The 26,746-nt window shown below is 39.3% G+C and overlaps 1 protein-coding gene across 1 annotated transcript in view; it reads right to left on the reverse strand.

Annotated features, from left to right (window-relative positions):
- The window catches only part of CACNA2D2 (calcium voltage-gated channel auxiliary subunit alpha2delta 2), a 432,295-nt gene that overhangs the window by 256,297 nt on the left and 149,252 nt on the right, over positions 1-26,746 (reverse strand).

The raw sequence follows: 26,746 nt of genomic DNA on the forward strand, positions 1-26,746 counted from the left end.
CAAAACATGGATGTCAGCTTTGTTCACCCTAGAAGTGGGTATGCATTTACAGAGTCAATCTGTGCTTTCCTACTTCATTCATTCCCATTTTGACTATTTATGAAGCAGCTGGTGAGATCAGAGTGAAACCTGGGGTTAAGGCTCAGTCTGCATTAGTGATATAGAAAAGGGTGGGATGACTGTAGTTCAGAATTTCAAATATGGAAGAAATTTCAGAGATCAATCTCATCTAACCAATCATAAGAATAACTCATGTCTATATTGTGCTTTTAGGATTACAAAGTGCTTTCTTTAAAACAACTCTGTGAGGGAGGTAGGGAGTTCCAGCATTACCCATGAACTGGGATGGAAAGAATATTGGATTTGAAGCCAAAATTGAAGTTCTTCTACCAACTAACCAATGTGACTTTGCTAAGTCACTTAATCTCTCTAGGCCTCAGTTCCCTTAATTGTAAAATAGAGAGGCTGGACTAGAAGAGTTTTAGTATCCCTTATAGTTCAAAATTTTATAGAAGAGGAAATAGGCTCTTCTACTTTTTAAAATTTTTCCCTTTTTTTTAATTGAAGTTTTTTATTTACAAAACATATGCATGGATAATTTTTCAACATTGACACTTGCAAAACTTTGTGTTCCAAAATTTCCCCTCCTTTCCTCCAACTTCTCCCTTAGATGGCAGGTAATCTAATACATGTTAAATATGTTAAAATGTATGTTAAATACAATATATGTGTTCAGTTCTCTTGCTGAACAAGAAAAATCGGATCAAGAAGGGAAAAAACTGAGAAAGAACACAAAATGCAAGCAAACAACAACAGAAAGAGTGAAAATGCTATATTGTGAACCACACTCAGTTCCTCCCTCTGGTGGAGATGACTCTCTTTGTCACAAGATTATTGGAACTGATCTGAATTACCTCATTATTGGAAAGAGCCACATACATCAGAACTGATCATCGTATAATCTTGTTGTTGCTGTGTATAATGATCTCCTGGTTCTGCTCATTTCACTTAGCATCAGTTCATGTAAGTCTCCTCAAGCCTCTCTAAAATCATCCTGCTAATCGTTTCTTATAGAACAGTAATATTCCATAACATCAATATACCATATCTTATTCAGCCATCCTCCAATTGATGGGTATCCATTCAGTTTCCAGTTTCTTGACACTACCAAAAGGACTGAATAGGCTCTTTAGTATCTAAGAAACTTCCCTAAGATAATATGCTGAAGTTGTGTTTGATGTAGTATTTGAAGTCCTATGCTCTCTCCAATATGCCATGATTATCTAGACAGGATGTTCTTCTGTAAAATCCCCCCCCCCCCCGCCCCTTTCAAATGGCCTCCCATCCTCTATTTAAAGACCTTCGTTTAGGAGGAACTTACTACTATGTGAGAGTGCCATTCTGCTTGTGTGTAGGTCTCCTTGTAAACTTTCTCTTCCAATTTCCCTCACCCCTACTTCTTTCTTAGCAGTGCATCCTCAGACTGGACAGACATAAAGAGGGAGATATACTCCTGCCTTCCAAATCATTTTAATAAGATGACTGATCAAAAAGCCATAGCCTGCCTTCCTTCCTCCCTCCTACCTTCTCTTCTTGTCCTTCATTTCCTCCTTTCTCTCTCCTTTCTTTCCTCCTTTCCTCTCTCTTTTCCTCCCTCCATTCCTCTTTTCTTTTATTTTCCTTCCTTCCTTCCTTCCTTCCTTCCTTCCTTCCTTCCTTCCTTCCTTCCTTCCTTCCTTCCTTCCTTCCTTCCTTCCTTCCTTCCTTCCTTCCTTCCTTCCTTCCTTCCTTCCTTCCTTCCTTCCTATCTCTATATGCCCAGCACCTAGGACAATGTGTGGTACTTGGTAAGATTAGGGTTCAGCATTGGACCTGAGATTTTCCTGGTATAAGGAACTCCCAGGTGAGGAAACTCTACTAGCTTTCAACTGCTTTTCAACTGCTAGTCTTGGAGAATTGCCTGGAGAATTGAGAGTTAAATGATCTGAAATCAAACCAGCCCAGTCAGGACACGTCAGAGCTAACTTAGCATAATGAGTCCAAGAGCTGGCCTCAGCCAGGAAGGCTGGCTTCAAGTGCTACTTCTGGCACTTGTAAGCCACGCTCATTGAGTTTGAACTGTCCTTATCTCTACAGTTTCCAGAATGGAACCTTTAGGCTCTTGCAGAACAGAAGGCAGCAGAGATGGAGTTCTCCTTGGCTTCCCAAAGGGAAGAAGGGAGGCCAATGATCATTCAGTGAACTTCAGGAGGATCTTGCCTTTTCCAGGCTTCTGTCTCTGCACATTCATGTAAACTTGATTCCTTTCCCTTTAGAAAACCTGTTTGGGTGGATGTAATTCATTCTCTGACTGACCCCTTAAATTTTGTTAACTGTCTATCCTGGGCATCATACTCTCCTAGTGGGATAGTAAGTTCTATGGCTAAATGTAAGCAGAAAGAAATCAGATTTGTCCTAAAAAATCTGACTGTAAGCAAGAATTTGAGGAGCTGATTTTTTCATAGTGAGCCAGAGATTCCTTGGGACAACTTTGATTATGGAAATGTGGATAGAGGGCTGGGGCCAGAAGATGCTAAATGAATAGGAAAAATCTTGTTTATCTATCTATCCGTCTATCTATCTTTCTGTCTGTCTCTGTGTTTGCATGAGAGAGAGAGACAGAGACTGAGAGACAGAGATTGAGAGATATAGAGACAGAAAAAGAGAGACAGAGACAGATAGAAAAAGACAGAGAAATAGAGACAGAAAAAGAGAAACAAAGAGAGACAGAGAAAGACAGAGAGAGAGAGAGAAAGAGAGAAAGAGAGAGAACACTGAGTAAATATGCATTCAATGAAGCCAGTTGAATTGAGGAACCAAAATAACTGCAATAAAAAATAATTAAGGGCTTTAATTACAAAACTAGAATTATATACACATAAAACACAGTGCACTAACAGAGCTGGATTAAAGCCTTTTCCCATCACTGTGACCTTGGACAGGCCATGATCTCTTTCCTGGCCTTAGTTTCTCCCTGTGCAACATGAAGACTCTGGGTTAGGCGCTGAGGACTAGGGGTGTATATGTGCACAGCTGGCATTTAGGATCTTGGAGCTAGGAGGGACTTTGAAGGACATCAGGTCCAACCCACAGCTGTTTAAGAACTCCATTTTACTGACAAGTGACAGGTCCTCTAGCTTGGGCTGAAGACTCCAGAGAGGCAGCCTGTTCTGCTTCTGGCTGACCACACTCTTTGGGAGTTTTTCTTTACATGAAGCCTCTTAAACCCCTTTGTAATTTCCAGTCCCATTTTCAGCCCTTCACCCCCATTGCTCCTAAATTCTCTCCTCCAAGGCCAAGGAACATGGTCTAATACTTTTTGTAGGTGACAGCCCTTTAAATACTCAATGGCAGCTTTCACATTCCCATGAGTCTTCTCTTCTCCAGGGTAAATATCATCAATTCCTTCATTCCATTATTGAATGGCTTGGTCACTCTCGTCTGGGAGTTTAACAATGTCTTTCCTGAAATACAGTAATCAGAACTGAATGGGTTTTTTTCCCCTTTTTTCCCCCTAGGGATGGATAAGAGATAAAGGAAAAATATAGCATCTGGGACTAAACCTTACATATTTGATTTGGGATGTGACCTAGGGATGAGCCCAAGTAGTTCAGGGCTGAGGGGGTGGAGAGAAAGGAGTATGGGAGGTGGTGCATATTCTCTGGCTTTTGTTTGGAGAGGCAAGGGTCTGCTACTTCAAAAGCAGTGTCTGTTTTTGACAAGTCCAGGGATGTTTGAAAGCAGTTCTGGAACAGATAGTGAGAGGAATGAGGATAGAGGTGGCCTACATCATCTGCTTTCTTCCAGGGTTGGCTGTCTACTCCTTTATTTGGGAAAAAAAATGAGAGTATCGATCAGAGCTGCTAAACGTTCACAGGAAAACGCTGGGGAATCGATGAGGTAGCAGCAAGCACAGTCTGAGATAATACTATCTCATCAAACAGACTAGGAAGAGGCAGACTTTCAGGGATTGTCAAATGGAGGTTGGCTAACCAACAGCTAGCTCCCATATGAGAGCACCCACCCCTGTCCTGCCTTTCTTTTTCCTTTCCTCTTCCACTCTTCATTTTCTTTCTCCAACTCTTCAACTACAATGCCGGTTCTAACTTAAGCTTTTTGGACACATTTTCTCCAGGTTAATCTGTCCAAAATCTCTATAACGATTAGGGATTGATCAGTCCCTTGAATTTTCCCAAACTCTTCCTTAACCTAAAAATTTTACAGCCATTTAATTAAACAAACATTTGTTAAACATCAACTTAATAAAGTCATGGAGACAAGGACTGTGCTAGATACTAAATATGCAAATACAAAAAGGAAATGATTCCTGCCCTCAAGGAGATTTCATTTTACTGTACACAGCTTAAGTTTAGTACAAGTAAACCAGAGGAAGGAGAAGACCCTCACAACCAAGGAGGTTGGAGTGGGACGGCTTTCTGCAAGAGGTGGCCCTTGATTTGAGCCTTAAAGGGAAAAAAGGATTCTGAGAAGCAAAGATGAAGAAGGAAGACAATCCAGGCATGGAGAGCGGCTCCTGTGAATGGCAGACAGATGAACATCAAGTTTAGGAAACAGTAGCAATATCAGTCACATCTCTTTGGGTTTTCCCAAATTTTAATGCTATGCAACCACAGTAAAATTGCAAAGCAAGCTGTATCAAGTGCTGAGAGCTGCAGAAAACAACTAAGCTTCATTTCATTCTAAACCTGAAGGACCTACTCTGTGCAAGGTCATGTGCTTCCCACCAGGGAGGAACAAAGAGCACCAGTTTCTGTAGCCACTTCTACATCATGTTTCACTTCCCATCCAGCCATCCACCAGGCCACCAGTGTTTAACCAGCCTGGGTGTTTGCTCTGTCACTGTGTACACCTCCACTGAAAAACACAGAAAGACAGATGAGAGAAAAAGACAGAGACAGAGACAGACAGACACACAGAGATAGAGGGGAGAGACATTCAGACAGAATGAGACAGAGATACAGAGAGACACAGAGAGACAGACACACAGAGATAGAGGGGAGAGACATTCAGACAGAATGAGACACAGAGATACAGAGAGACACAGAGACAGAGAGGCAGACAGAGACAGAAAGACAGAGATAAAGACAGAGAAAAGACATAGACAAAGCTAGAGACAGAAAGACTTCAGGACAAGTTTATCGAGGAAGGCTCCTAGGAGGAGGGCCTTAAACTGGATTTCCAATAACGGGAAGGATTTGGGACTGGATGAGCCAAAGTGGGCCGGAGCCCGGTACCTGAGGGGGCGGTTCGGTAGGCGGAGGCTAGCCTGGAAGTCTTGAAAGACTGGGTACAGCAAACTTACACCGAGCTGCTCCCCGCCCCGCCCTCCTCCAGTCAGCCGCTCTCTTGTTTTTTAAAAGTTAAAGTTTAGTTGACTATCATCCATTACAGCAATTAGTACATTACGTCTAATTATGCAATTAGTGTAAAAACGTGCATTCACAGAATTAGAATGGAGGAAATTACCGCTGTAAAGCCCGTGTCATAAAAATGCTTAATCTCTTTTTTAAAAACACAAACCCTCGGGAAACAATAGGGCGGGTTGGGGAGCGCCCAGCCGCCCACCCGCCGGCTCCCGGAGGCTGCCAGCCTCCCCAGCCTCCCCAGCTCCTAGCGTGCGGCGCTCTCCAAGGTGCTGCCGCCGCCGCCGCCCTGGCTCTGGAGCCCGGCTCAGTCCCGGTTGCCCCAAGCAAATCTCAATCAGCGCTACCGATCCCCAGGAGGATCTGCCTGCCTTTCTTCAAAACAGATGTGAATTTTCAAGCTGACTTTAAAACAAAGCAAACCCTGCCCCCTGCATTCATTTTGTCCACCGCCCGGGCTAGAGCCAAAACCTTAACAAGTGCAAGAGATTGGTTTTGCTTGGTTTAGGGAAGGGCAGGAGGGGAAACAGGGTCGGGAGCCGGGGGATGAGGGAGTCAGAGAGGCAGATTTTGCTTGTCTGGAAAGTCTGCATCAATAAGACCGTCTCAAGTACAAAGAATAGTTTTGTTAGGTAGTGAGTTCCCCATAAATGGAGGTCTTCAAGGCTGGCCAACCACATATTGGGGATAATTTACCAAGGATTCCAACTCAAGCACCAGAGAGACTAGATGATCTCTGAGGCTCCTTCTAAAATTCTGAGGTAGAACAAATGAGTTAGGTCTATGAGTGGAGGGAGCCTGGCAAGGCCTGCTGTTAAAGCTGGTTGAGACGGATGAAGGGAAGAAAAGAGTTAGTGCCCCATGATTTAGCCTAGTACAACTGGAGTCCCAAATCTAACAAATCTGATCCCAGGATGAGGGGGGCAAGGTGGCACTGGCTTTTTGCTTTCCCATTTGAACAGTCATCTGTGTGTACAAGAGGGATGCAGGCTGGGAGTGACTCCTGCCCTTTCTTGCACAAGCAGTGTTGCTGACTGAGCACCCACAGGGCTGCCACCAGGTCCTGGGTGACCACAGGTACCACCAGCAAGTTCTTGGACTGAATTTTTCCAGCTGGTAAAATTGCCAGGCTGAAGAAGAGAGCTGCCCTACATTTCCCGACCCTTCTCTCCTCCTTTCTTACACATACTTTTCACTCCCGCCTGGCAAATGGCATCACTTCCCACAGGATAGGCCGATCTCTTTTCCATCACTGCCTGTTGACTCAAGTCTTTCTCTACTGTTCTCTTGTCTCTTGTCCAGATCCTGTGTGTGGATCATAGCATCTGAAGGAGCTGCAGGGCAGCCTTTGCTGACACAGGTGTTGTGGACTAGGAATGAGATAAATTGGAGGCAGAGGGAAGAGGAGAGAAGTCAGAGAACAGCAACGACCTCTCAGTCTCCTTGTATCATCCTTTCACATGAGGAGATCTCTGCTAGTCTGGGTTGGATCTCCAGCAGCCACAGTCAGGTGGCTCCCGTGTATTTCAACAGCTCCCCATAGCACAACACCTATGCATTCCTCAAAGCCTAGTTCAAGCAATATTTTCCTTATAATTTGGAAAGTCAGATCCACATTTTATATTCCAAGACTTCACAAATCATGCTTCATGTTTATTCCATGTGATGTAAGTAAGGAGTCTAATGAACAGATTTCAGTGCTAGCAATATTTTCTTTTAAAATAGTACACATGAAGTCACATACATGTAGTTATTATGTGGTATATTTGAGGGGATATGAAAATTGTCTTAATTTTTTCAATTTGGGTTCCAATTTTCCCTGATTTCCAGCCAGACCAGAAAATTTCATAACTCCAGGTTCTCCAGCCCAGAATTTATGCATTGTGTCAAAATGTTAATTTTCCAAATTGGTCTGGAAAATGCTTATCTAGCATTCTATCTTAGATTATTAAGTATTGTCTTGCACTCTGATGATTTTACATGTAAGACTTGTCTCCTCAATTAGACAAAACTATGTCTCTTCTTCATGCATGTCCCAGAATTGCTAGGACAGCAGTGAGCTCACAGAATTGAGTTAAACTTGAAAAATACCAGGAAAACAGGGGAAATAAGAAAACATAGGAAAAATGGATTGAGTAGGACTCAAGAGACAGTATGTGATTGTAGGAAAGATGCTTAAGATTGCTATTACTCAGTTTCCTTATTTGTAAAATGGTTCCTTCTAGCTGTATAAGTCTCTAGTCCCAGCTTTAGCTTTTGTTCATTCATTTCTTCAACTATGTTCAAGTAAGTGTGTAGCAGTGGATAGCGTGTTGGACTTAAGAATTAGAAAGACCAGTCTTTGCCACTTATTAACAGAGAATATGTCCCTGGAGAAGGTGCTTAATTTTTCAAGCTTCTGGCAAATCTTGAAGACTGTAAGGTTACTTATAGATTGATCAGGTAGAGGAAATTCCCATATCCATGAAACCCTCTATTTTTGATATAATGAGACATGAGCAAGGGACAGTGCTAGGTGCTGGGGACAAAAACACCCCTAAATGACACAGTCTCTGTCCTTATGAAGCTTCCATTCTTCTAAAGTGAGGAGGCAGATAGTAGGGTGGCTGTTGTCCTTTGTTCTTGAAGACTACTAAAATAACATCACTATGCTAGAGTCGACTTACAGGGTGTGTCCTACTGTGGCTGATCCGATCATTAAAAGCTGAGAATACTCTACCACAGGTGGGAAGATCTGGGATGGATTCTCTAAATTTGCACATCTCACATTTCTTTTAAGCTACTTCATTTCTGTTTTACACCATGCTGGATGGTCCTTTGCCAGCATCCCCCATGTCAGGAAATCAATTCCAGTGTCCTTCAGAGAGACCTTGAAAATGTCCTTGTAGGGCAGCTAGATGGCATAGTGGATACAGTGCAGGCCCTGAAGTCAGGAGGAACTGAGTTCAAATCCGACCTCAGACAACTTAATACTTTTTAGCTGTGTGACCCTGGACAAATAACTCAACACTAATTGCCTCAGCAAAAAAAAAAAAAAAGTCCTTGTATTCTTTCTTCTGACCTTCATGCTTTTGCTTTGTGTGAGTTCTCCATAAAACAGTCTCTATATACTCCATAAAATAGACTATAAAAGACTATTTGACAGAGGCAGATAAGAAACATGTACACAGAGGAATATAAAGTAGGGTGTGATAGGGCAAAGGAGACATAGAAAAATCTTGGAAAGTAAGAGATACTTTTAGCAAGAGATGAGGGAAGGCTTCATTGAAAGAAAAACATTTGAGCTAGATCTTGAAGTTAGTAAGAATTCTGAATTTCCTTACCTAGGTAAGGAAAGACTGCATTCTAGTGGAGTGTTAGTCTATGCTGATGCCAGAGGTGGGGAATGATATGTGAAGTTTGGGGTACATATAGAGCCAAGAGTAGGGGAGCACTTAAAATAAGGCTGAAAAGATTTAATTAGAGCCAGATAGTGAAAGTCCTTAAATACCAGGTTGAGGAGCTCCTATTATCTTGACAACAATGGGAAGTCACTGAAAGATTTTGAGCAGGGTGGATAACATGGTCAGATCTATGCCTCAAGAGGATGATCTACTAAGATGTGCAAAGTACTGGGAAGAAAACACTTACATGAAGTTGGGCAACACCAAAAAAATAATGTAATATGCTACATATTAGAAATTTAGATATGGGGTATAGATTCAGCTCATAAGGCACCACTAGTGACTTTGGAGGGAGCAATTTCAGTAAAACTGTAGAATCGGAAACAAGATGACAGGGTACTGAGAAGGGAAAGGCAAGAAAGGAAGCCAAGACAAGGAGCTCAGACAACTTTGTTTAAAGGTTTGGCTCTGAAAGAGGAAAAAAAGAGCTATAGGATAATTACATGAGGGGACAGCAGGGACAAGTAAAGGCTTTATCTTTTTTCTTTCTTTTTAAAGGATGAGAGAAATTAGGGCATGTTTGTAGGCAGCAGGGAAGGACCCAGTAGATAAGTGATTTAAGACTGAAAAAGAAGGAATAAAATAGAGGGCAGACTCCCAGAGGAGATGAAAGGGTATGTGATCAAGGGCCAGAGTAGAAGGGTTGGCCTGGACAAGAAGAGTTATCTATTACTCAGAGACAGAAGCAAAGGCTGAGAGAATGGGGGAATGATGGAGAGGTGTGGAATAGAGCAGAGGAAGGAGCTTAAGGAGAGGTTTTTTTTAAAAAAAAATTTCCCAATAAATTGGGAGAGAGGTCTTTTGCTGAAGAGATGAGCTTTGGTGATTTGGAAAACTTTAGATGAGCTTTGGTGATTTGGAAAACTTTAGATGAGAAGAGCAACTCTGGATCATTCTTCTATAATCTTTCAATCTGCCTTGAAAAGTTTTTCTGCCTCTGTAAAATGAGGCAACTGGACTAGACCAACATTTTCCAACTTGAACTCTTATTTCAAAGCCAGTAAACAGCAAAAAAAATTTGCCATTGGCTCCATGAGGTTTTCCCTATGAAATGGGAGCTGAGGAGGAGGAAAGGGAGGAAATGGAATAATGGGTGTGTGTATGGGGAGTGTTGTTAAAGCCTATTATCTCAAGAAATAGTAAAAGCAAAAAAAAAAAAAAAAAAGTCTGAAAATTCTATACATAATTGCCCAAAGTTTAGGCCACAAGGAAGAAAAACCATAGTTCCCAATGAAATGAGGCAAAATTGTTCTAAAAGGTAACCCTGAGACTCAATCAGATGCCACCTAGACTGTTTGGAATGGATATAGATTTTTAAAAAGAAGCATGATGCATAAAAGAGAGAGTAGAGTATAATAATGTATTAAAGAATGACCTTAGGAGGAAAACTAGAGGCCAAGAGGGAAACCTGAAGAATATTTGGGTAAAGGTTCAAAGGGAGAATGAAACAGAAGAGATTTTGGAGAATATTACAGATTGCATGGACTAAAAGAGGAAATTGCTGAATTTATGAAGCAGCACAAATTTGGCATAGTGGTATGCTTTAGGGCAGGGGAAAATGACCATTTTCTTTTAGATTTCTCTGATGAAGAAGAGCAAATCTAGTTGTAATTTGACAGTCAGTCAGTCAATAAACATTTGTTTATCGTGTGCCAAATGTTAGGGATACAGGAAGCAAAAACAATGCCTGCTCTCAAGGAATTTACAATCAAATGGGGAGACAACAAGCAAACAAATATGCACAAACAAGCTATAAGCTATATAAATATAAAATTATATTTACTATAGATATATTATAATTACATATTACAATATATGTTATATCAAATTATATGATATAAAATATAAACCATGTAACTAGGAAATAAATGTCAGAAGGAAGACAGAATTAAGAAGGGTTGGGAAAGACTTCTTGTAGAAGCTGGGATTTTAGTTGGGACTTAAAAGAAGCCAGAGAAATGAGGAGGTAGAGATGAGGACAGACACTGTTCCAGGCATTGAAGGCTCAAGTTAAGAGAGTATTTTGTTTATGGACAGCCAGGAAGTCAGAATTCCTAGAAAAAAGACAACCTGTTGGGGAGTAAGATGCAAGATGCTTGGAAAGGAGGGAGCTAGGTTATAAAGGGCTTTGAATGCCAACTAGAGGATTTTGTATGTAATTCTACAGATCCCAGATTTTAGGAAAGCAGATTTTTAATGGTTCAGAGAAAGGACAATAGGATTCCTGGACTAAAATTGTACTGAGGAAGTCAGCTGCACAGAGATGGGAAACTTTCCAAAATGAAATTCTAAAGACAGAAGGGGAAATAATCCCAGTGAGGAGGAAAAATAGGTGTTGTCAGAAGTGACTGATGTGGATGCTCAGAGTACTCCCCAACCAGCTTACATTTTAAAAAGATAAGACATAGTCTTGTAAAAATAGTGTCAGAGCACTGGAGCACAGAATGAGCTCAGGATGTCAGGAAGAGCTAAGGACGATGGAAAGGACCTTTTCTAGTGAGGCTGGGCAAGAAAAGAAGATCAAAGAAAGGATAAGACCAATTTTTAGGGTTGATCAGATGATAATAACCAACCAAAGAAAGGAGACAGAGCTGCTCACCTCTTACTTTGCTTGTTTCTTTCTCTAAGGTGAATAATCTTTGCTTTGGAAGTGACAGAAAAAAATGACTAATGGGTAGTTGATGCTTATGATAAGTAAGAAGACAGTAAGAGGCCCTTCATTGTCCTTGATGATTGTCCAGCCACTGTCAGGGATGGTATTGCACGACTAGAGAAAGGTAAATGAGAATTTCAGTAAGGGGAAATGAAATGCAAACTACAGACCAGTGAATTTGACTCTATTAGTGTGACAATTCTAGAACTGAAGGGGTGGTTATCATGAATTAAAGGGATGGTTAATGAGCATATAGAAGAGGAAGAACCAAAATAGCTTTATCAATAATAGAAGATGGCAGAGTATGTGTATTTGCCTTTTTTGATAGGAATATTAAGTTGACAGGGCAGCTGGGTGGTGCCATAGTGCACAGAGCACTGAGCCTGGAGTCAGAAACACAAATCTTTCTGAATTCAAATTTGACCTTAGACACTCACTAGCTGTGTGATCCTGAGTAACTCACTTAACCCTGCTTATCCAAGTTTCCTCATCTGTAAAATGAGCTGAGAAGGAAATGGCAAACTTCTGTGTTTTGCCAAGAAAACCTTAAAAGAGGGCATGAAGGTTTGGGCAAGACTGAAAAAACCCAACAGCAATAATTTTCACTAGCTAGATTAAGGGAGTGGAATAGGTATAGTTTACTTGATTTTGGCAAAGGAATTGCTTGGAAATCTCATAAGATTATTGTGGGAAAAACAGTGAGCCTTAGACTGGATGATAATACAATTAAATGAGAGTTACTGATAGTCAAGACTAATTTGGTGATTTGGAGGAGTGTAGTAGAATACCCTAGAGATCTGCACTTGGCCCTGTGCTATTTAACATTTATGTCTATCACTTGGGGCAATTTTAAATTTCAAGTGACCCAAAATTGGGAGAGAAATGAACATATTGGATAATAGAGATAGGATTCCAACAGACCCTGACAGGTTAGAAAACTGATTGGTTAAACTAATGACATTTAATAGGAAACACGACAGTAGGTATATACCCCAGGGAGAGCAAAGACAGAAAGAGAGATTCTATATACATACATGCACAAAATCAGAGCAGCATTTTTTGTGGCAGCAAAGAACTGAAAGCAAAGTAGTATCATAAATCTAGAACTGGAAGAGATTCTAGTGGCTATGAAGGGCAATCCTCTCATTTTTTTGCTTCCTAGATACTTATTTTATTTAAAAAATTCTTATGTTCAAAATGATTGTACACTTATAGACTATATTGGATTTCTTGCTGTTTTGGGAAGAGGGGAAGGAAGGCAGGATAGAGAAAATTTTGATGCTTAAAACCTTACAAAAATGAATGTTGAAAACTATCTTTACGTGAATTTTAAAAAAATAAAATACTGTTAAGTGCAAAAAAAAAGAAAAGTAAATATTTTGCAACTGAAAAAACAATTTTTATATCTTTTCTTTTTTATATCACCTACATTTTCCACTATTTCCATTCTTACCACCCTCCCAGAAGGTCAACCTTTATAAAGCAGTTTAAAAGAAAAAATCAATCAAACTAACCAACATATTGAAAAATTCTGCCATTATATGATCTCTAGTCCACACTCCTCCACATCTGCAAAGAGAGAAATATCTTCTTATATTTCTTCTTTAGGACCAAACTTAAGTCAAAATTTCATAGTATTCAGGATCCTTTTGGTTATTGTTATTGAAAAAAACTGAGGACCACGGAAGTTTTATCCAAGGTCACATAGTTGGCAAAGGTGGAATTCTAACCCAAGTCCTTGACTCTAAAGTCAATACTTAAATGGAATATATAAACATAAGGAAATATTATTGTACTGGAAGAAACAAACAGGATGAAGATTTGGAGAGAAGCTTAGGAAGATGTATGAATTTAAGCAGAATGGGGAAGCGATATACTAAATGATTACAATACAAAATGGAAATAACAAAAAATGAAGTAGAATGTTGTATAATTAGAATGATTATCCTTGGCTCTAGAAAAGGAGTCGAGAAAATGTATCTCCCCTTTCTCTTTGAAGAGACAAGAAACTATGGATATAAAAAATAGATGATATTGTCACATTGTGATTGCTTCATTGGTTAGTTTTCCTGAATTATTTTTTTCTCCTTTTAAATCTTTGATACAAGGAAGGACTTGCTAGGCATGAGGAGGATAGATGAAACAAAGTGGCAGAAAAACAAAAGCAATAAAATTAAGATTACAAAAAGAAATTCAATAGAAATAAATTTCAGACCTTATATTTGGGTTCAAAAAAATCAATTTCATAAATAGAAAGTAATGGAGACAATTGGTGAGAGCAGTTTATCTGAAAAAAGATTTAAAAGTTAATCTAATTCAACTGTGCAATCATTTTCTTGGGTGCATTAAGAGAAATATAGTTTCCAGGAATAAGAAGGTGAGCAAATCCCTGAACTCTACTCTGGCTCAGCTGCCTTTCCAATATTGTGTTCACTTTTAGGTCCTATATTTTAGGAAGGACATTTATGAAACTTCTTGTGCCTCAGTGCCCTAATTTGTAAAACAGAGTTGTTATATTTTTTAAACTCAAAGCTTTGTTGCAATAAATAACAGCTATTACTATCTCTAAGATCCCTTCCAGCTCTGACATTCTATACTCTATTTATTAAAGTTCCCATAGTTCTACAATTCTATAATTCTGTAGATGTAAATACTACTGGGTAGTTGCAAACAACTACCAAATCTCTGCACTTCTAAAGGTTTTTGGAAATCTAAATATTTTGGGAATTGTAGTCTTCAAATCTCTATTTCACCCAAGGAAAAAAGTAAAGGGCATTCAATATCCTTAATGCTTGTACATTCATCCATACCCAGGGGACTCTGAAGGAGCATCCTCCTGTGATGGTGATGATATAGCTAAATATATGAATGTTAAAATTTGTTATTAGAATTGCACAGTTTGATAAACCTAGAGGTGACGGGGGTGGGGGGGGACAAAGCACACAACAGAATCTTGCCATTCTCAAAATCAAGATGGAAAGGAAAAAAAGCAAAATCTCTCATCTCACTCCCTTCATTGAAGAAATTGCAATGGAATGGAAGCAGACGAGCCAGCTGGAATGTGGGAGTGTGATTAAACAAATCCTCCCTCTCTCCTCCAACCTCCCCAGCTCTGCCTGCTTTTGTTTTCTCTTCCTTCTGAGAAACATATTGTTTGTTGCTGCCTTCCCTTCTCCCTCTCACTTCCCTCCCAAACCCCAGCAATGTCTCCATCTTTGACTCTTAGCCATTCACTCTATTGTCTCCCTTTTGGTCTCTGTATCACTGCTCCTTCCCCGCTCCCCTGCTTTCCCTCTCACTCTCCTGGGGACCAATACAAACCAATAGGCATTTATTAAGCAGGTACAAGACATGGTGTTAGACACACAGGCCACCTGGAATTGTGTTTCCTGCCATCTTCCCATTTATGCTCTATGCTCTAATACCTGACCTGTCTCTATCATTGCTCCCACCAGAGGTAGACTACTTTTACCTGTAAACCTCCCTGTTCTTAGAACCATTCCACCTTCTCCCATTTCTGTAGTCTCTACTGGTTATAAAACACAACAGTCTTGTGTAAAGTCGGCCCAGATAAACTAGATGATGCATGTATTATCAAAATCATTTTATTTTTACTTCAAAATTAGAATAATTTTCTAATTAGAAAATGGAGTTGATGAAAAGTGTGCATCAGGAGATGCATAATCAGGAAAAGTTAAAGCTGGTCTCTCACTCAACAGTTCTTAAACTTTTTTGGTCTTTGAGTCCTGTAACACTCTTGAAATTCTTAAGGAGTCCTTCAAAGAGCTTTTGTTTATGTAAGTAAATTGATATTTAGCATATTAAAATGAAAATAATTTAATATTGATATGAAAATAGTTTTGACCTTATGGATATCCTGACAGGGTCTTGGGGACCCCTAGGATCACACTTTGAGACCTGCTGTTCTAAATCAAGTTTCTCCTGACTCCAGGATTAGACCTTTTTATACTATGCCATGATTTATACAAAAGTCCCCTTTTCTTTTATAGAAACATTTCCTTGCCACCCTTTTCACTTTAATCTCAGCTGAAATTTTCCACAGTACCTCACAAAGCTTCTAACTCTCTCATCACCATTTTTAATGCAAATCATTTTGTTTCTGTTTGCACAACTGTAAAATGAGAAGTTGCAGTAGATGCACTGTAGGGGGTCCTACCAAAGTTTAAGCCAATGTTCCTATGTACTTAAAATAGAATTTGTTTTTTTTTTTTTTTTAAAGAGGTCTGTATATGTTTTATGCCTTTCTTAGATTGTAAACTCGTGGAGGACAAGGACCTTGTTTAAGCTAAGCTTTGTATCTTTCTCACCACTTAGCATGGAGCTCTGGATCTGGATAGGTGTTTCATCAACACTGACTAGATCTGAATGGAATTAAATGCTCAATGACCCAAAGTCTTGGATGGTGATAGACGTGCAAAAAGATCAGGCCTTCCTACAACAGCATTATTAGATTTTTACACTTGGAAGTGACTTTAAGAGATTAGATAGGTCAATTCTTTGATTTTATAGGTGGGGAAATTGAGGTCCAGAGAGTTTAGAGTGTCTTGCTCAAGATCACTCAACAAGTTAATATCAAAGTGGGAAGTGATAGTCAAGATTTTCCATTTCCAAATCCAGTTCCTCTGTGATGTCATACTACCTAAATTAATTCCAACCTTCTCAATTTCCACCATTACTCTTTGGTTCATACTATTATCAACCTACCACAATAGGGCCAGAGTGCACTGTTCTTATTAGGGAGGACATGGAAAGGGGTAGGGGAGGGGGAGGAAAAGGGAAAAGGGAAAAGGAAGAAAGGTACAAGAGGATGGAGGAGGGAGAAAGGGGAGGATGAAGGTGAGGAGGGGCCAGGAAGGGATGGGAAGAATTGAAGAAGAAAGAGATCAAGGAAAGGAAGGGAAGAAGAATGGTGAAAAGGGAAGTGAATGAAGAAATTGGGGAGGGAATAAAATGCAAAGAGTGCATATAATTTTCATGAGATGTTGGTGGGATGATATATTTAATCATTTAACAGCTTTAATCCCCATCAAGATTTTCTACAAAAGGATTTTACAGAATGTATATAATCTGGTTTAAATCAACCAGTCAAAAATGCATTGATTTGGTCTAGTCCCCAAAGGGCATGTCATTAGTCCCCAACCAAACTAGGGTGTAATAATAGAATGAGAAATTGCAGACTTATTGTGTACCTCTGGGAAAGCCTTCTCCCCTCTCTGCACACAGTAGGACCTAATACTCCAATTGGGGCCTCCTTTTCCCCTCTGTATAATGGGAATAAGACTAGATGATTCTTACAATCACAGCTCACATTTCTATATCAATTTAAGGTTTATAAAGTGCTTTCATTAACAGTATTATTATTACAATGAAGATCATCACCAAAGTCCCCTCCAGCTTTGACATTCTATGAGCCTCAAAATCTATCTCTCTCCCCTCACTCCCCATCCCAGGAGTGAGAGCCCAAGCCTAAGCCTCGTCTTCCTACCTCAGCTCTAGAAACAGATGCCAACTGGTGCCCTAGGGACTTCCTAGGGATGAGCTGGACAGAGAGCTGGCATATGCTGGTCAAGCTACCCAATTTAGCCTCAGTCGGCAAATATTTCCTGGAAACCTGAAGGAGCCAAGAAAGCAGCTTCTTGTCCCCAGAGTCCTATGAATAATAACTGATACAGCACTTTAAGCCTGTGAAAGTCTTTATGTACATTATCTCATTTTAGTTTTTACAATAATCCTGGCACTTTGAGTGCCTTTATCTCCATTTTATAGAAGCTCAAAGTAATTGGAGAATCCTAGGTTGGCACACAGTAGGCACTTAATAAATGCTTATTGACCAACTGGAATTGGAAAGAAACTTATAGTTCATTAAGTCTAACCCTCTCCTTTTACAGATGAGGAGACTGAGACCCAGAGAGAGGACCTGGCTTGCCCAAGGTCCCACAGGTGAGTAAGTAGCAGAGTCAGGATATGTGCCAAGGTTTACTGGCAATAAACCGTGTTCTGGTTTCCTTACCCCACACAGAAATCTGTGGTAACACTAGGAAATCTTCCTGACTCCAATTCTAGCACTCGATCCAGGATGCCATATTGCTTCAATTCAAAAAGGGACACACTGGCAAATACATTTGACCTTGATCCCCAAAAGGATCCCTCTATACTCGGCTCTGATGGATACCTGAGTGGTAGCTTAAGACAAGTCAAGACCCCTCTTCCTGCTGTTGTGTTAATAACTTAAGAATGCTCCTAGTAATAGTAATGATGATCACTTATATTTGTATGAAAGTACAGAGTCTGGAGGCAGCCTTCAACTATAAAATCAGGACTATAAACCCTCTGAAATCTCTTCCAATGCTAGTTCTAGATTTTCTATCTCTTCTGTAGTTACTCTTTGTTTTCAGATTTATGTATTTTTTCTCTTTCCTTATCCTATTAAATGCACATTGATTATTTGATCTTCTGGTTTTATTCCTCAAAATTTCCACGTGAGATAGATAGTCCAAGCATCCAAGTCCCATTTTAAAGATGAGGAAACTGAGGCACAGAGCAGTTAAATGACCCGCCTAATTCACTTGGCTGGTAAATAGCTAAGACATTCATAGCCAGTTCTTACAAATTTGTTGTTGAGTTGTTATTCAGCAGTGCCTGACTTTGAGACCCCATTCTGGGGTTTTCTTGGCAAAGATACTGGAGTAGCGTGCCATTTTCTTCTCCATGTCATTTTACAGATCAGGGAACTGAGGAAAATTAAATAGGGTTAAGTGACTTGGGCAGGGTCACTTAGCTAATATGAATCTGGAGGCCACATTTGAACTCAGGTTCTCCTGACTCCCGGCGCAACACTCTAGCCACTGTGCCACGTAGTTGCTTTTTTTTTAAAGTCAGAACTTGGAAAAACCTGTTTGGGAAGTGATCAATGAACTTGTGAGAACTGATGAGATCAGCAGGTCACCTTATGCAAATCTATCTACTCAATATACTATCTAGCCCACTTTATGCCATCTTTTCCATAGGAAAAAACATTAGAGACTCTTTTAATGTTTGGTGAAAGTCTACAACAGGCTATCTACAAGGGTAAGCATTTCCTGGATCTACGAAGTATATAGTAACCCTTTAAAAAACAGGAGATAAGGTTAGTCTAGCATGACCAGTTTTTGATAAGGTCACTGTGATTCTCTGTAAACACCACTTCCTTTCCTAAATATCTGTGAACACCCTCTTTATTTTAAAAGTAAATATTGTATATCTGAGGCATCTCTGCTACAAGTGATGTGAGAGACCAGTATATTTTTCACCATTTGATACAAATAAAAGATTGCAATTTTCCATTCCTCATCCATACAGAGGGATGGTTAAAGTTGCTTCTGTGGTTCCCACTGAGTTGTGAGCCAATTTTTCTTTGGTTATCATCCTAACCAGTCGCGAGATTAACAACATAGCTATGGAATAGTGTAGTTACTATGTCCACATAGGTCAAATGGTCCAGATGCAGAGATTGGATAAGGGACAAAGCTGGGTCTTTCATGAAGCTATTTTGATTTCAGGTAGGCATTTGGCATATAGGCTGCCAGTCTGGGGAGAGTAGCCAAGGAGGTGAGAATCATCCATATGGAAGGGGAGCCCTCATTGACATGGGCACATCTGGGGAAGGATTGAACAGGTGAAACATGAACTCGCTTTAACATCTATTTTTCCACTGCTCACTGCCAGCTTTGAACCACCAGCTATCTTTCTAACCATTTCTTCCAGCATTTGGGAGCTATAGTTTGGATACTTCATCATCTTCTCTTTTTGAAAGTCAAGATACTGGCCTTTCTCCAATATATTCTTGGAGTTTTTGCATTTCCTATAATCTTTCAAAGATTATTGACTAGTACTCAGTAATCACCTCTATCAATTCCTTTGATAACATAAGATGTATTTGTCTGGGTCATAGAATTTAGCATCAGGTTAAAATTCTCCCCTTACACTCTTACTAGATGTGTCTTCCTAAGCAAGTCATCTGACTTCTCTGTACCTCGGTTTCTATATTTGTGAAATGAAGGAGGTCAAACTTGGTTGGTACTGTGCTTGATCAGTGGATGTTTAACAACTGCTTCTCTAGGGGAAAATGTGCATCACACTTAATTATGTTTAATCTGCAATAGTAACACTTTCTCCATTATGTTCTTAAGTCTAGAGTCCCATTCAACAAGACAAGAAATCAAGCATTTGCAGATTTCTGGAGGTATAAATATTCACACTGAAAATTTAACAATCGGCTCTCATGAGTCGATATGAACTGGCTTCAGCACATTTCTGCATTTGATGGATTTTATAATCATTTCCAGCTCCAAATCCATGATTTTATGCTATTCCTGACCTGAAGTATATATCTCTTGTCTCAACTTTCACAAAAGATTAAATGCTTCAGCATGTGCCTCAGTTGATCAATGAAATCCTTCTCTACTCTTAGGGCACCATGTATCCCTAAGGTACATCCAACAATAGCATTAGTGTGCATGCATGTGTAGGAGAAACACCTGCCAAGCACCTGTGGGAGCAGCATTGCTCTGAATATCCAGCCAACACTTCATCCAACCAGCATCTTTTTAGTGCCTGCTGTGATGCAGATTTTCACTAATGCTAGGGCTACACTAGCCATGCTATATAGCCAGAGCATGTTGTATTACTCTGTGGTCACAGGGTTGTCCATGTTGGCATCTCTCGCAGGAAATTTCAGAAGCCACATAATGAGGGGCTTTTAGCATTTGTTAAACATTGCTTATAATTGTATAGCCTCATGAACTTGCATCAGGGATAAATAGGACCAAAGCTCCCATTCCAGGAGAAGGGGGTCAAAAAAACAGGATTTCTTTGGCTTGTTAAATCAGTCTGTAATGGCTCAACTGCCTGGCCTTCAAGTTGTCAGTCAGACAGGATTTATAAATCAACATTTTTTAAGTGCAAGTAAGGACTAACAAAGACAGAAACATGCTTCCTAGCTGGCTAAATTTGCCATGAAAGATGTTACCTAATAATGACAGTGTAAATTCTTGTGTCCAATTAGGAAATGAAATCCACAAATGAAACACCAAAACCTACCCTCTCTCCCCTCCCTTCCTTTTTCCCTCCCTCTTTGCCTCCTTCCCTTCCTTCCTTCCTTTCTTCCTTCCTCCCTCCCTTCCTTTCCTTCCTTTCCTTCTTTTCTTCCTTCCTTCCTTCCTTTTTTCCTTCCTTTTCTTTTTCCTCCACGTTCCTTCTTGCTTTCCTCCCTTATCTATCTCTATATCCACTTTCTCCCCCTTCCTTCCCTCCCACCTCCATATCAGCCTTCCCTTATTTCTTGTTTTCTTCAATTCCCCATTCCCTCCTCTTCTAATCAGAATGAATATGATATTGGCAAGGAAAATCCATGACTGAGATCAGACTGAGAAAAGGTGCTTGTACTCTGGGTATTGTGGCTGCCTTTTCATGACAGCTAAGTCCCCCCATGCATAACAAACACAGACACAGATTACACCCATAGGTTCACTCTCTGCTTCACAGGGCTGTTGTCAGGAAAGTGTTTTATAAACAGTAAGACACTATTAAAATGACAGTTATTAATGTTATCATCAAGATCATCATTAATATTAATAATAATAAGTTGGACACCACAGATTCCGATCTCAGAAGCAGTATGGTATCGTGGAAAGAGCCTTGGACCTAGAATGAAGAGACATAGTTCTAGCTTAGCTTTGACTCTCTTCCCATTCCTGAACCTCGATTTTCTTGTGGGAGGTTGGACTGGATGATCTCTTAAGGTTCTTCCAGGTATGACATTCTCCCCTTGTGAATCTATGCAACTCAACCCTGCTGGTTCACCTCTGTTCCAGTGAAAGGAGAAAAAAGTTTGTTCTGCAAATTTCTATTGTAAACAAGATTGATTCTAAGAGAGAGATCAAGGAAATTATGAGAACAAGGATCTGCTTAAACTGTTACGAGAAGAGGCTGTTTTCAAGGATCTCTGAAGTAGCCATTTATAATTGCGGAAGTGTTAAGTTTAAAATCATTCTTTTCTTTGTGCCCAACTTAGAAGCTCTTCTCAAGTGATTCTAGCTTGAGTTTCCATATGGACTGGAGAGTAAGAAAACAGCATATTTTTGAAAATCAGCCCATCATTTAGACTTTTCAGTAGTTGGGATTATTCTCGTGACTCATTACTCTGAATCTGTGAGGTCTGGAGGATAACTTTTCTCTGAAGTAGCTCTTGTTCTGCAGAAAAGGGCTAGCAACCTCATCACCACACAGGAAATAGTGACGGCCATACATTTGCTTTTCTGCTCCATAGAATATCCATAGTTCCTACCCACAATTCACTTTGTCAAATTCATACATTAAGTGCAGCATCATGCAAGGCCAACATGGTGGTGGTTCTTAGGGGATGGGAGTGAGGCAATATTTTATATAACACAATCCCTACCCTCATGGAGCTCATGGTAAGGAGATAAGATGATACATAAATAACAATAATAATAAAAAATGTAATTACCCAGAGTTTCCAAAGATCTCAAGCTGATTTTAAATACCATTATTTTCCTGGTGATATTATGTGTCTGAATATCATGTAATGTAATGTAACGACCGGACCTTCACAATGTAATCCTCAAAGAATTATATTTTCAACTAATTCAAAGGACAATGGGAATAATAACAATAACTCACATTTAGATAGTGCTTTGATATTTGCAAAATACTTTGCATACATCATTTCATTGACTGCCTCTGTGAAGCAGGTGCTATTATCATCTCCATTTTGTCATACATAGGAAGTAGATTTGGAACTGGAAGAGATTTTTAAATTATCTGATACATTCTCACCATTTACAAATTAGGAAGCTGAGGCCAGGAGAGAAAAATGACATAGCTAGTAAGTGTGTGAAGTGGGATTAAAATGAGGCCTTTCTGACTTTTAAAGTCCAATGCTTTATTTCTTACCTTATACTGCCTCCCAAAAGCTGTGTGGTGGAGGTCAACAGACTGTAGCAGAAAATTGCAAATGATGACTTTATGCATGGAAAATGGTGTAAGACACATCATCTAGAATGTTAAGGACTAGAAAAGGAGGAAGGACAGTTATATAGTGATAATAGATAGACAGCCTAAGTATTGCACTGATGTCTAGGAAATCGCAAATTAAAAAGTGGAAATTTTCCATCCTGATGATATTCCATCATCTGTAGAGGATTTGTGGAAAATATTTAGACAAAACTCACATAAGATGGGAATATAGAAGTGAAGGGATTTGTATCCATGGAAAGAAAAATCAAAGTAAAGAGATCCCAGATCCATGGAAGAAATACATGGTAAATGTATTAGAGAGGTAGAAGAAAAAAGTGGTACTTTCTGTGAAGGAGGCAGGATTATTTCAAGGTGAGAAAGGTCATTACTTGGGGAGAGAGATGCTTTAAGGATGCAGTGACATTGCACACACAAGGACTGTCAGAACTACTTGTGATTGTTTTGTGCTGGGGTAGATCCATGATTATAGAACACTTTGCACTTGATTGCCTGAAATACCTTTTTGGGCAAATTCCTTTCCTTTCCCAGGTTCCCTTAATTCTTCATCCTGTAAAATGAGAATACTGAACTAGATGAACTCTAAGATGGTCTCTAATCCTCTAGCTTTATTTTCCAGCCTTATTTTATAACTCATGCTCCCTGCACAAAGGTAAGCTGACTATCTCCCCTGCAAGTATACTCCCCTCTTTTTTCCAAAGTCCAATTAATTTGTCCTCTCTTTCATCATTCTTTTTCTCACCATCCCAACTGTCACCCAGATTGAGAGTGATCTTTCCTTTCCCAAATTTTCCTAGATTACTCTGTATTTCTCATTTCCTAGAGTCTTCTATATTTCACATTTCCCCATGTATCATGCTTATTTGCACACATATGACATATTAGACTGTAAAGTCCTTGAGGGAAGGGACCATGTTATTTGGGTAATTTGATTGTCTTTGGATCCCTGGAAGTGGACCTGACACATAGTTATTCAGTCAGTCAATCAATAATCATTTATTAAGCATCTACTAAATATTCAAGGCATTGTTAGGTGCTGGATATATAAATACAAAAAAAGTATCCATTACTACTCTCTTTATATGTAATTATATAGATTGTGTGTGTGAATATGTTATATGTATGTACACACACACACATATATATATATTCAGAAAAATAAAAAACAAAACCAAAAAAGTTCAGTATATGAGAGGGAGGAAGTACATTAGCACTGAATGCAGGGGAGGAGGAATTAGGAAAAATTTCATTAAGAAGGTAGTGTTTGATTTGCATCTAAAAGAAAGAGAGATTCTACCAAAGAAGGGAAGGAGAAAGTGTAATCCAGGCATGGATCTGGCCAGTGCAAAGACAGGGAGATAGGAGGTAGGGTGCTGTTTGAACAGAGAAGATGATTTGGCTAAAGTTCAGGGAATAAATGTGTGATAAGTTCAGAAGGGCCAGATTGTAATGGATTTAAAGGGTTTTAAAAGCTAAACAGAAGAGATGATATTTAAACCTAGAGGCAATAGGGAGGCCCGGGAGTTTATTGAATGGAGAAGTGACATGGTTAGATTTGTGCTTATGTAAGCATTCAATCAATACTTATTGTATTGCTGGGTCTGTATCCTAAGGAAATCATAAGGGAGGGAAAAGGACACACATGTGCAAAATGTTTATTGCAGATCTTGTTGTAGTGACAAAGAATTGGACAATAAATAGATGCTCATCAATTGGGGAATGAGTGAATAAGTTGTGGTATGCCAAGGTAATGGAATATTGCTCTATAAAAAAAATGATGAACAAGATTTACATGAATTGATGCTGAGCGACATAAGCAGAACCAGGAATACATTGTACACAGTTGCAGCAAGATTGTGCAGTGATCAACTATGAAAGATTAGGTTCTTCTCAATGATTTAGTGATCCAAGCCAATCCCAATAAACTTTGGATATAAGCCATATGCATCCAGAGAGAGAACTATGGGGATTGAATATAAATCAGCAATGCTATGTTCAATTCTTTTTTCTGTTTTTTTTTCCTCTCTCATGGTTTTTCCTTTTTGTTCTGATTTTTCTCTCCCAACATGATTGATAAAGAAGTGGCTATGAAAACATTGATATACATATATAACCAGAAAAAAATAAAACAATAAAAAAATTTTAAAAATACTTATTGTATTGATTTGATCTTCATTTTTGTATTCTCCAGGACCTTAAATACAGTAGTTATTTAGCAAATGTCTGTTGCAATGAATTCTTTGAATTTACTTCTCTTGACTCTGCTCACTTTGTCACTCATTCTGTATTGACCTTAGCCTCAGAATTAGTAGTTGTGCTATTGAAAAATTTGGCAAAAATGTTAAAATAAAAAAAAAAAACCCAGAATCTTGAATGCTACTTGATTAAACTCAATGAGCTTGACACTGAGGTGACCCTTTCTGTTCACCTCTTATATACAACCAATTAATGAGTCTTCTTGATTCCAACTAAATGTCTCTTGAATATATTTTGATACATTAGAAAGAGCAATGGATTTGGAAGCAGAAATTAAAAAAAAATAGGATCCCAGAATCTCAGAATTAGACAGACTTCCAAGACTATCTATTCCTATCCCTAGAGACAGGAATCCCACCCATGTTATCACTGACCAACAGTTCTCTAGCCTCTTTGGAAGTAGCCTTTCACTCTTAAATAATTTATATAGTAAGGTTTTTCTTTTTATTGAACTAAAATGTGCCCCCCCACCCCAAGATGAGCCAATCCCTTCTTCTATGAAGACAGTGATCAGATTCACTCCAATTTGTCTTTTCTTCATATTAACATCCCCAGATCCACATGCTCCTTCTATGGCCTCAAACTATCCCCTGAATACACTGTAGCTTCTCAATGTTACTTTTTAAAAATATAGTCCCCCACTAATACATTGCTGGTGGAGTTGTGAAAGAATCCAGCCACTCTGGAGAGCAATCTGGAATTATGCCCAAAAAGTTATCAAACTGTGCATACCCTTTGACCCAGCAGCGCTACTACTGGGATTATATCCCAAAGAAATACTAAAGAGCGGAAAGAGACATATATGTGCCAAAATGTTTGTGGCAGCTATTTTTGTTGTAGCTAGAAACTGGAAGATGAATGGATGTCCATCAGTTGGAGAATGGTTGGGTAAATTGTGGTATATGAAGATTATGGAATATTATTGCTCGGTAAGAAATGACCAGCAGGAGGAATACAGAGAGGCCTGGAGAGACTTAAATCAACTGATGCTGAGTGAAATGAGCAGAACCAGAAGATCACTGTACACTTCAACAACAATACTGTATGAGGATGTATTCTGATGGAAGTGGAAATCTTCAACATAAAGAAGATCCAACTCACTTCCAGTTGATCAATGATGGACAGAGGTAGCTGCACCCAGAGAAGAAACACTGGGAAGTGAATGTAAATTGTTAGCACTAATATCTGTCTGCCCAGGTTGCATGTACCTTCGGATTCTAATGTTTATTGTGCAACAAGAAAATGATATTCGCACACATGTATTGTACCTAGACTATATTGTAACACATGTAAAATGTAAGGTATTGCCTGTCGTCGGGGGGAGGGAATAGAGGGAGGGGGGGTAAATTGGAAAAATGAATACAAGGGATAATATTATAATATATATATATATAATAATAAAAAAAATATATATATAGTCCCACAGCTAAGCTCCAGCTATGCCTGACCAAAGTATAGAACAGCAGGACAGTTACTGTCTTTGATCTGGAATCCTAGTCATAAAGTAGCTCAAGAACATCGTGGCTCTTTCATTCTTTATTTTTTCTCTCCTCCTTCCCCCTCCCTCTTTCTCCTCCTTCCTCCTTCCCTCCCTTTCTCCCTCATTCCCTCCATTTTCCCCTCTTTCCCTCTCTCCCTCTTTCCCTCCTTTTATCCCTCCTTCTCTCTCTCCCTTCCTCTTTCCTTCCTTCCTGCCTGCCTTCCTTTCCTATGAAGTATGATTTAGTTGAATCTCCCCCATCTTATACTTGTACACTTAATTTTTTAAAAATCCAAGTACAGATTTGGGTCAGATGATAATAGTCAGCATTTACATAGTGCTTTAGGGTTCGCAGAATGTTTTACAAATATTATCTCATTGGATTCTCATGGCAGCCCTGTAAAGTAGGTACCCTTATTGTTCCCATTTTGAGGTA

This window comes from Sminthopsis crassicaudata, chromosome 1 (assembly GCF_048593235.1).
Source record: "Sminthopsis crassicaudata isolate SCR6 chromosome 1, ASM4859323v1, whole genome shotgun sequence".
Lineage (NCBI taxonomy): Eukaryota > Metazoa > Chordata > Mammalia > Dasyuromorphia > Dasyuridae > Sminthopsis > Sminthopsis crassicaudata.